The sequence below is a fragment of the Calliopsis andreniformis genome, chromosome 7 (assembly GCF_051401765.1).
Source record: "Calliopsis andreniformis isolate RMS-2024a chromosome 7, iyCalAndr_principal, whole genome shotgun sequence".
In the NCBI taxonomy this organism is placed as follows: Eukaryota; Metazoa; Arthropoda; class Insecta; order Hymenoptera; family Andrenidae; genus Calliopsis; species Calliopsis andreniformis.
This window is the reverse complement of record NC_135068.1, coordinates 3,734,548-3,746,964: the sequence shown is the minus strand read 5'-3', so window position 1 is coordinate 3,746,964 and position 12,417 is coordinate 3,734,548.

The window sequence follows — 12,417 nt, the reverse complement described above, 5'->3', positions numbered from 1 at the left end:
AAGGTTAGGTAAACCAATAGGTAAATCTACACATCATGGATTGCCATATTAAATTATGTGATAAACAGTATCATCTTTTGTCAATTGACAGATCTTGTCTAGATACACTTGGAAGAATACGTATTTCGATTTTGCAAATAAGTGACGTATCAGGTTTTCCCATCTGACTATATGCATTATGTATATCATGGAGCAATATTGTTTTCAACTCTCAAAAGAAATTCTGTGCAATTGTGACCCTATTAAGTTTCTTCCTAATAAACTAATATCTAAAAAATGATAAGGAAAATTAATGAATTAGTTATGACTGTTACTGTTGTAACATTTTTATTCGATTTTATAATTATTTCCTATTTTCATTTTATTCGACAGCAATTTTGTTTCACAGACACAATTAATTTTGCTGGAATGTTTAGTTTGGCGTTCTTGGACTCCTATTAAAATTCGTTGCGAAATATTAGTTTACAAAATAATTGTGGTGAAAGTAAATAAAATTATAACCATGTTAATTAAACATTTTGAAAAGTAATATTGTTCAATATTTTTAACTTACAATGCATATTTTTACGCTGTAACATAAACGAGTAGTGACAAATTTTAATGGTGATTTTAGAACATGGTGTAGGGCATATAATAAGCCTTGCACGTTAACAAATAATAAACTTTATTAAAATATTAACTTTTATACTACGAAACTTATTGTCACGAAACATATACTGACGTTTTATGCAAAACGAATTGTGATCATCGATGGTTAGAGTTGTTCTGTCATTCCTAGACACCTCAAGGCTCCTTGCAAGACAACACGTGCCAGGTTTCTCCCGAACATTCCAAGAGAAAAAGAGAAAATTTCACTTGAAACGTTCAGTACGATAACAACGCGTTGCCACGCTGGGCCTTGCACATTTACCATGCGTTTATCATTCCTCCAAACCGGAAGGAATAATGCACATTAGCTACATGATTTCAGACATCTAAATAAAACAAAAATTAACAATAACGAAATTGAGTTTAAACTTGCATTCATTGGTTATAAATGACAAAAGAAAACTGTAACTAGCACAGCTACTGGCATAAGAGGACACTTGGTACACATGACTCTCAACCCAGATAGTGACTACGCTAATCACTGCTCTCATGAACTGACTCCTGTCATAAGCTTCGCATTGGCAACGATACCATTCGATCTACTGAGTTTTAGTTATTCTTGATTTTCGCCTTATTTTGATGTCCTCTGCATATAGCTGAACATCCTGTAGAGAGGCAGCACCAGTCACACAAGTATACTTTTAAATGGGCGATTTTTATTGACTGAAGAAGCTGTAACAGTCATAACAAAAACCAGGGCTAGAGAGTTCAACAGGAATTTTGTTTGAAAATAACGTTAAAAAATTCTTAATGAACATTGTCTGTGTGAGACTGTGAAGTTTTTTTCTTTTTATAGGTATGACATTTTTTTAGCTCGAAAATGAGTGAGTCATAATCAGCGAGACTCGACTGCTGACCCATTAAACGTAGATCCATAATAAATGAATTGCCAGATCTTACGAGGAGAGCTCTCCAAGCATAGCAGACTTTTTAATGAATCTCTTGGTTTACTGTTTTAGTTATGTATATGGATAATAATTTACAAGATAGTAAAAATCAGGTTACGAAATTATAGGAAACAAATTGCCCCTTACGTGGTTGAAAGATTTGAAAATATAGGAACTTTTGAATCTTCAAATATGTACAATATTTGAATGATGAAAGAGGAGGAAAAAAGAAAGGAAAATAAATTAAAAAATCAGTCACTTATGTACCCAGTAATTATGCATTACATTTATGACAGGTTTGTTGATTCAAGGCAATGGAAAAATGATAGAAACAGCAATTTCCAGAGGGACTGCAGCTAGGCTGTCCCACGCAACTAAATGGAACTATATCTTTAAAATAAATCATTAGGATTAGAAAAACATGTTAGAGGGCAAAAGTCAATGGTATTGTATGCCCTACATTTCTATACCACTTTTGTGCATTCTTATGTATTGATCACAAAAGATGTGCGAAGGGTTTTCCACCACATTCTCAGCACTTTTTTATTCGTTATTTAATCATTTTAATAACTTCATTTATTTGGTCTTCACTTATTTTGACTGTTTCTATCACAATACAATCTTTTAGATCTTCAGTACTTTGAATTGGCCTTCAATAAACTTTATTTCTTAAGGACCCTAAAAAAATATCCAATGCTTAGAATACTTAGAGTGCTTAGAATGTGATGAACAATCCTTGGAACACCTTTTGTGATTTACAAAGAACGTAGTAGTATGAACAAGATCGTAAGCATAAGAAAACGCTTAAATGTAGGTATTAAGTGTTTGCAGACAAGTGTTTTTTTGTCGCCGCGACGATTTGCCAAAGCACATTGTAGCAACAAAGACAATTCCCAATTCTCAATTGTGGAAATCGAGGGAAGACATTCGAACGTGGCAACTTGGCGGAACGTTTGCGTATTTTTAAAAGAACGCAGATCCTGTTTCGTCGCTACAACTTGCCACAAACGTGCCGCCAAGTTGCCCCATTTCTGTCTTTCCTTGCTTCCCACAATTAAAAATTGGAAATTGTCCTTATTGCTACAATGCGCTGCTGCAAAAGAAACGCTCGTTTGCAACAGGTTATGTGCAAACTAAGAAAGTTGAAGTATCTCATGAACCTTTTACCTTACCATCATATCACCGTAACACTTTTGTTCGCAAAATAAATCAAAGATTTGATTTATGCAAGAGAAAGTAATAGTTGCTTTAAAAAAAAGATGCAATTGCATTATGCAAATGCATTAATACATAAGAATGCACAAAAGTGGTACAGAAATGTAGAACATGCAATACCATTAACTTTTACGCTCTGACATTTTCTCTCTTTAATGGTTTTGCAGATACAACTTTGCCCAGTTTCGTGAGAAAAGGTTGAGAAACACTGGTTATTAGGTCATAACCAACCACTTGAAAATAAAACGTCAGATACCTATCAATTTCATTCCTTCATTACAGTATTCCCATCTTATTTTGCTCCCCGCGAAACAACTACATCGATGCCTCAACGAAATACTCGAGAATAACATCTGGTATCGGTAATTACATCCGAAATCGCATTAATTAGTGTCTCCTGGATTTTAATTCGCAACCATGTACCGACATGTAACGCATACGGCAACGCGCTTTATCCATGACAGGTAATTTGCGGATCTAATTAGAAGGCTGGGATAAGCGTTTCATTCCAAGTAAATTGATGCTGACAATTTTGATCGGGGGATCAAATTAATGATCGGGTTATATATATATTTAGATATCAGTCAGAACCGCATTGAAATTAAATCGCGACAATCACCGCTATTCGCGTCGATCCAGATTGTATTCGACGGAAACTGCAGCGCAAACATTGTTCGAGGAATTTAATTCGAGGGCACGTGGCGCGTGTGTAATGCATGTAATGTGTTCCACACTCGCAAAGAATTCTCACAATGAATTATTTTACAAGCGTTTACACGTTGTTGACGAGCAGAGTAATGTGCTTGTAGAAGAAATGCTTCTGTTGGAGATTTTAAAATTCGATCAGTCAGTTTGAATAACCTTGAGCGTATCTGCCTGATGCAACGTTGTCAATTCTAATGCCATTTACATATACAGGATGGGCAAAATATGCTATACGACAGAGCGAATCTCAGAAATGTAATATTAAAATTGGCTATGTTCATCACAAATGATTTTAAGATATTTAAGGATTTTAGTTTCTCAGTATACACAGTGAAAATTTAGACATACTTTTTACTAAATGTAATAGTTATAATTATGTACATTATTATATAAAAATTAAAAAGCAACTAGTTTTACAATCCTTGAAATATTAATATTAAATTTTTAGACATGGGTACTTTTGACAGTGACCCTCAGACATGCTTTGTCTTGATAGGAGAACATTTGGACATAATCAGTTCTTTTACTAACCTATAAATACGGAATATATTCAAAAAGTAATAATGAATTCATTTCCAAAATGAAATCTTTATTGACTCATCGAAGTTAAAAGAAAGTAGAATTAAATAACTATAACAAATGATTAATTCCAACTATTGAAACAAATACTTATATATTTTTTAATATTAAGGAAAAGATTATACCTGAGTTTAGAATTGTTGCACATTCAGATCTTCCTCTTGGTAGTTCTCAGACAGTTTCTCTTAACTTCAAAATACACGGTCAATTTATTTTACTTTAGACAAGCTATTATTAAGTAATAGCTTGAGATTTACTCGAAGTCTTTATATAGCTTCATCGCTAGTATAAATACCCAAAATTCTAAATAGTAAAGATCGAAGAAAATCCAGGTCGGGTATTTGAAGCTCTACTGTAATTTCTATTTTCAATCTGTATTTTCAAAAGGTTCAAGTCAATTTTTAAACTGTTTTCCATTGTAGTAAAGTTAGGGACGCTAACAAAATAAATTCAAATAAATATCTCAATATTTTTCACCATTTCTGGGGTAAAATGTTGGTCAAATTTCTCACAAATTTATACGTAAACACTACAGGCTAAAACACAAAATCTGGATATCTTGAAATTTTGAATCTTTCTATTGCTAAGAAAATAATTACATTCATAGTATATTCACATTTCGTGCGAAACTGTCTTACAACGAATAATTTTAAGAATATTTTTTAAACAAGTAGATATTTCTAAAAACTCTTTACACAGTTATGTAGATTTGACGAGCACACATACATAGTCGTCTAAGTTAAAGTATTTTTCTATATCTAATATCTTCAGAGATATTAGGCGAAGTATGATTTCCACCCCCAACTTTAGGGGCAATTTTCACCCCTTTAATGAGGATTTGAGCCAGTGTAAAAAATACATATCGAATTTCTGACTACTCTCTAAATGTATCAGGTTTCAGAAGAATTGGAAATTACCACTTGGGGTTGTTCTCTTATTAAACTTTTTGACATGCTTAACAAGTTACAATGACGCCATATTGGCTTTCATTCGTATTCTAATTGAATGGAACGTTATTATTTAAAGTAAAAAAAATTGGGCAGACCCTCCTGACGAAGAAGTCCTTTTCAAATAACCTAAACAGCCCAGGCTAATGCTGATTCATCTTTCTTCACCCATTAGAAGAATAATGTAAAATTAGAAATATTTACAAGAATTATTCTTAGGGTGGGTAGTTAACACTGAATGATACGTATTTCTCTGTTTTCAATTCTAAATAATCATCTACTTGTAAATATTTTACTTAGCGAAAATAATAATCAAATTATGTATAGAATCTGATATAACGTCAAAGTGATCTGTCAAATACGCTCAAAATTTATGCATACGTATAACTATTTCATCGGTGAATTGCTAAAGTCAAGGGTAGTATTCTTGAATTCCACTTGTCAAATGCTATAAAAATATTAACATTATTAAGAAGAATAATAATATTAGAAAAAGTTAATAATTTAGTGTTCCTCAAAATAAAGTGCAGCCCATTACAGTACTAATGAGTATACCAAACATAACTAAACCCTCGTAGCAGCTATAGGATTGGATTCCTGTAGTGTAGCGTTAATACGGAGATGTCGCTACACAAAGCATTGAAGCTTTGAACACGCTACCAGCTAGGAGCTTCATTGGTCCATTGATGCACGTACATACTGACGTTTAATTACAGAAAAATAGCAAAATGTCGCCTCTCTATGTTGAACAACCCTTTTTCAGAATAATATAGTGAATGGTTTTGTAAGAATCAACACATCAACGTCATACTTTGAAAGAACTAACCTATAAAGTAAAAGACTCAGTAGTTGTACGTGACCCAGTATTCGAATACTAATGAAAATAGTACTAATTATTATAATACATTTACTACTCGCTTTATTCATAATATTCAGAGCTCCAAATTACAGTAGAACCTCGATTATCCGATATACCAAGAGATTCAAACCTGAAACATCCGTTTGAAAGCTAGATTTATTTTCTTTCATCTATTTTATTCTTTCAGTTTTAATAAATCTCCTCCTGTGTTCTTATTGTTATTATGTCTAATGTGCGTAGGTTTAAACAATAGAAATTTAGAAAAAAATGCCCGTTATTGATGAAAACAGAACAAGGGCCATAAAATAAACGCATAATTTTAATATTCGAACTATTAACACAATAAAATATTGTGTACCCAATATAGGCGTTATAGAAAATAATAGTAGTTGAAGAATTCAGTAAATGTTTATTTAACACTTAGGTATATTTAAAATAAATGTTCCAATACCTGAATTCTTTGATGTCAAATGTCCCTGTAAGTAAACAACCTAAAACTGCATACCGATACTTAAATTGTGAGGTCCCAGAAACTGAAGATACTATTTTATGACATAAATTTTAATTTTTAATTTGGTATATCTAATACATTAGATTTTTAGTTTGAAATTGAATAAAATTAACGTTAGTGTTCAGGTATTGAGACATGGTTAAGTGTTGGTTGATAGTTATAACTCTCGAAACATCCATCTCCAATCAATGAATTTATAAATAAAAATAAAGATTTTACTGAGTACAAAAATCACGCGAATCTTTTACCTTCTAAATATAGCAATGCTACTCTTCAGGTCGCATAACTTCGTCAATTTTTAAAATTTCGACAAAATATTCCAGAAGCCACGTCCTTAAGACTTCAGACTTAAGAAACCAGGAGCCTCGAGAAAAAGAGGAATCGAATTTTTTGAAATTTTATATCAGAAGGCTCCCTCAAGAGCTCCATGTCGCGAGAAGTGTGCACCCCGACAGTTATTTCCCCCTCGAAGCACTTTTTAGTTATTCTACGTATTTGGGGCTGATGGATTCCTGCGTGTGTCTCAGCAACATCAAAGGCATCGTTACAGTAAAGGAGGATGAAATGGGGGAGCAAGAAGTTGCGGAGAAGCACAGGGTTCTTGTATCATCTCGCGGGATAAAATCGTCCTCGAAGGGAAAGCGATTAGGAAAAAGAGAGGAAATCGTGGGGACATGCAATGTTCCATCTCCTAACTCAGCTCGACCCTCCCAGAATCCGTTCAAACGTTTCTTTTCGGTGTCGTCGATTAAGAAAAGGGGAAATCGGCAAATGGTTCAAGAAGGTAGCTAAGACATTATGGTAGGATGCTGGCCAGCTTTCTGGAGTAAAACAATTATTCGAGTGAATGATTTTTATACATTTCAAAGATTCTTTGCTTGGGATGGAATTAATATATCAATATTTTCTGATAGAGACTCATTTTTCAGTTACAAGCTTCTGAATTTAAAATCACTTTACACTGAACTGATTGCTTTTTTAAATACAAGTCAGGAATCTTTATTGAAATGAGACCTCGGAAAATATAATTTTCTTTTTCAAATGAACGTTGCATCAACTGCTTCTTGTGATTATTAGTGATGACTATTGTAGATGAAGTGACTATTAGAGCTTATTTAGAAACGAAAGAATATTAAATAAAAAATGACATTTACTAGTATCACTTTTATTTAATTTAATTATTTCTGTCTACTGTGAAAATGGATTGTAGAATGAATTTTTATAAGCAACACAAAAAATTATTTTGCAAATTATGCTTATCATTTTTCGACTTCTTCAGAGCACTTCCAATCAAAGTTGCAAAACATAAAATGTTAAATTATAATGTAGTTTCATTGCATAATCAAGATAACTCTATAAATTAAAGTTTCTTGATATTCTAGACATTACCTTCAATATTAACATTTCGTTAATTTTTATTAATTTCTTTCCTATCCCTCAAATACTGGTGTAAAACAATTACAGATGTTATCGTTTCGTTGCATTATTGGGGTATGTAATTTAAGTATCTCAATCATGAAAGCAAAATGATTCAAATTAACCTTCTGAATCATGAATCTGTTACAGATTGCATTATAACACGATATACCACAAATACTCAAAAGCTAATTCGTCTGTATATTAATACATGAACTGAATAGCCATACAATTGTACATTTGCGTTTTAGTTCTATGACACGTTTCTACCGCATGAATGGTTGATATTAAATGATGTTAATATTATTAATATCTACTACTACTATTGATTATCTAATCCATATTATTATCAAACTATGGTAATCACAGCATATTTTAGCAGAAATTACAGAACGTACTTATTGTTCTATTCTAATCTATAAATGTATTTATTTACAAGGCTGATAAAAGGATTATCGGATATTTTTATTTAAAATTGTCAACTATTTTTCATTATTTGAGGTAGAATGCAAATAAGTCACTTGATATTGTTCAAAGACTGTCACATACAAATCTACATACATATAATATGTATATGAAAATTGGAGAAGTAAATTAATTTGCTAAAATTAATGATTATTAATCATTAAATAACAAACAACTTAATTAAAGAATTAAGATAACCTTAAAATTAACTTAAAAATGAACTAAATTAAAAATTATTAGATTAACAATTTATAATTAAAAATTAGAAAGTAAATTTGAGAATAAAATGATTTTACAGTATCTTTTAAATAATACGTCCAATATTTTTTAAAGTATCTTTTTATACTTGATGTATCTAAAAAATCTCTATGCAACATATACCTACATGTACCCAAATTATAAAAATTTCAAAAGTACATTTGTCTTTTAAACGACAAAAATTTTTTAAAATTTTAAAAGCACACGACGTCTTGAAGACGTTTATTTTATGTCTATTTTATGCTTAAACATCTTACAACATAATTTGGACATCTTGAAAACATCCAAGAGCGTACGTCTTAAGGATTTTCAAAATTTACGTCTATAAGACGTTTTAAAGACACACTACACAAACGTCTTAAAGACTTACGCTTTTGTACGTCTTCAAGACGTAATCTGGACGCCTTGAATATTTTTTAAGACGTTCTAAAGACATACTGATTGGTAACCGACATAGCACAGAGATATCTTAAAAACGTCTTAAGAACATCCAGTAAAGTCCTAAAGATGTCCAAAAGACGTCTCTGAGACGTCCGATATTACAAATTAGTATGTCTTTAGGACGTCTTAAGAAACTCTCTTTTAACGTCTAAGACGTTTTAAAGACGTCCAAATTACGTATATAAGACGTTCAAACAAAAATTAGACGTTTTTAAGACGTCCAAAAGCGTAAGCCTTTAGGACTTACAAATTAAATAAGTAATCAGTATTTTTTCATCTTAACCTTAATCTTTGACGCTTGAAAGAGGAGAAACTCTGTTCCAATACAATGCTCATATTTATTTTTCAAGTAACAACACTTTCGTAAAAGACATAATTATTAAATATCAAAGCCACAGATGGACTCCTAATTTAAATTCATTTTTAAAATTTTCTCACTAGATATATTATTTTTACAATTAGATAAATCACTTGAGCTGAAGATTGTTTGCCAAGGAAAATGACAAACAATACATCAATATAAATATTTTTTAAATCATCCATATGTTTTAATGAAAGTTAAGTCGAATCTAATTAATAAATACACTTTTCAGTGAAAACAAATTTGGTTTGATTTCCGCTTATACTATTCAGATAAAGAAATTCCTCAATTTACATCCTTTGTACGGGACTCTAGGTACTCGTAGTCCTTCAAAGAAATATCTATATTTTAAAATAAGTCGAGACGAGTTTCTTTATCTACACAATCGACCTCTTTCGATCGACAACCGCAATCTATCTCAAGGAGGTCGACTTTGAAGAGATCCTCGATAGTACGCACCATTATGCTCGCATATCTGAACCCACCAATATTGAAACGGCCTAAATCCTCGGAAAATTGTTTCGCGTATCATACAGCATCGCTATCAATTGCGACTTATCAGTAACTGATGTGATTTTGATATTAAGAGATACAAAATTGTATCGGTCTTACAAATTTCTGTCCATTTATTATGTTAAATTCCCACAAAGTTGATGAAGTTTACTTATTTAGCAAATTAAAGAACAATGTAATTTGCTACAAAAACACAAGCATTTATTAAATTACAATAATGAGAACAGACTTCAACCGAAGTAGGAATTCAATACTGATGCAAGAGTCCAACAATTTCAAAGTGTTCTGATTATTCACGCTTTCCTCTGCTTTAAGGAAAGCTCCAGTCTTCCCTCCACAGAAAAATATTTACGTGGTGCACCTGACAAAGGCCCAATAATAATAGGATGGAGCGGTTTCCCATTTGCAGAACGCCTATAGCCTGGATTATGGAAGCTGGACCTGTAATGGCGCGTCTACATTATTCGTCTACTCATGAGCAGAGTCGCTCGCAAGCTTCGCTGAATTCGCTCTTGAGCACCTGACTTCCCATAATCAAGTATAGGCTCGAAGACCACGAGTGTCTCGAATGGGCTACGAATGCCCATTCGTGCTACTCATGATACTTGCAGGTATGAAGGTCCTCTGAAGATCCCCTAACTCTAGGGGGTCCCATATTTGTCACTCGACACTTGGTGGGTCTTTCACAGATATTTTCTGTACTTTCCTGATACCTATTGGTAGTTCCAGAAGATCGTGTTTATTTATTTGATGATACAACAAACGATACTATGTCTCGAGGATTTGTTTTTAGGAGGCGGCACAGGAATCCAGTTTCAGCCAATTAAATTCTTTCCAGAGTTAGGTATGGCTGTAAAACAGTATGCCTTCACATTAAGTAATTAAATCGTTTATACATGCAAACGTTTTACACTTGGTATAACTCAGAGTTAAAATCACGAATAGGTACTTCTGAAACTTACGAACAGGTCCAGAATACGAAATTGAGAAGGCGATGCTAGAACAATTCTTCGATTCGTTACGCTATTGGTTTTCCTTCCTTTTGTTCCTCGCCAGTTTGCATGGGAGGAAGATACGCACTCTAAAGCTGGCTCAGGCAGGCTTGCGAGCGGCTCTGCTCGTGAGCAGACGAATAATGTAAACGCACCATAAGACGTTGCACAAAGGGTCCCTTGTTCGGGAAACGGACCCATCAATTTCTAAGTCCTTGAACGTGCAGCCTTACGATGCGTCAATTGCCGCTGAGGGTGGCCTGACTGAAAAACATCTTCAGTGAAAGTTACGACCCTCTCCAGCCAGACGAAGTCTTTCTAGAAAGTATACAATCCGTAGTAAATTGACTTCCTAAAAAATGGTACTGGTACCTGTTCATGCAGCGTAAACCCAAACACGTGGCCTTAACATCTTAAGCCAAATGTATACCATCATAGTGGGTACTATATTTTAAGGAATTTATAGGTAAATGGATAAAAGAAGATTTCAGAGGATGTTCTAAAGAAGTCCTGCAATTTCATCGAACAGAAAACATCAGACAATATTTATTAACGAGGCTAAAAGTAGAAAATCAGTTTCAACTTTGTACAATGTAATTGCCAAAGAAGAATTACAGAAATGTGAAACTTGTTATACGAGAATTACTGTGTAACGCATACTAATTAATTATAAAGAATATCAGATTGAAAGGAAGCAGCACAATATGCGAAACAATTTGATGGCAGTCCTTAATACTCGCGTTATTTTAACGTATTTTGAATTTTATGATGAAAATTACGTAACAAATGCACATCGAAATTCATTTTCTTCAAAACTTTCTAATTTAAAAATTCTCTGTGTGGTATATCTATTTCTACGAATATGTGTCGTAGTAAGAGTTAATTCTTCAAGAAAGTAACCGTCAGAAGTAAAATAAACAATGTGGCGAGCGGCGATACTTTAAGAACCGATACCTCACATCTGATACGAGAGACCTGATGTTTCTGTAAATATAATAAGTTTAAAATAAATAATTCAATATTTCATTTCATTTTATATTTATCAGTTTCATGTTTCAGTTAATAGTATATAATTATGTTGTTTTTTGAAGAAAATGTATGGTTTCGTTCGTTCGTAAAATTGACGCGTATCCGTAGAGATTAATTAAAAAATTTTTTATTTTACACGTTAAATTCTTAAATTAATTTTTTAAAACTATTGCTTCAGTTGGAATACAAAAAAGTAATAAAATTAATAAAAATTTTGAGAATAACAATTAGTATTTTGAATGATCAAATTGATGATGATTCAGTGTTACCCTAATTATTTCTTGTTTTTCTTACTCTACTTTTGAATATTTCATATTTCAGTAATGAGGTTATGACATTTTTATAACAAGATACAAAAAAAGATTAGGAACATAATTTCGTTTCATTTCTGTACTTCCAGAAAACAATTCATAAGGTCACTATATTAGAGTTTCAGTCGCTTTAGATCGTCTCATAAATAGCAATGAGGGGAAATCGGCATCCACCTTTTAGAGCTTGCGCATGCGCTAATGATTGTGTCGTGTCACGTGACACTGGGGGGAATACCAGGGAACAGTGAAGTTAGGGATTAGCCTGCAAAGATCAATCGGT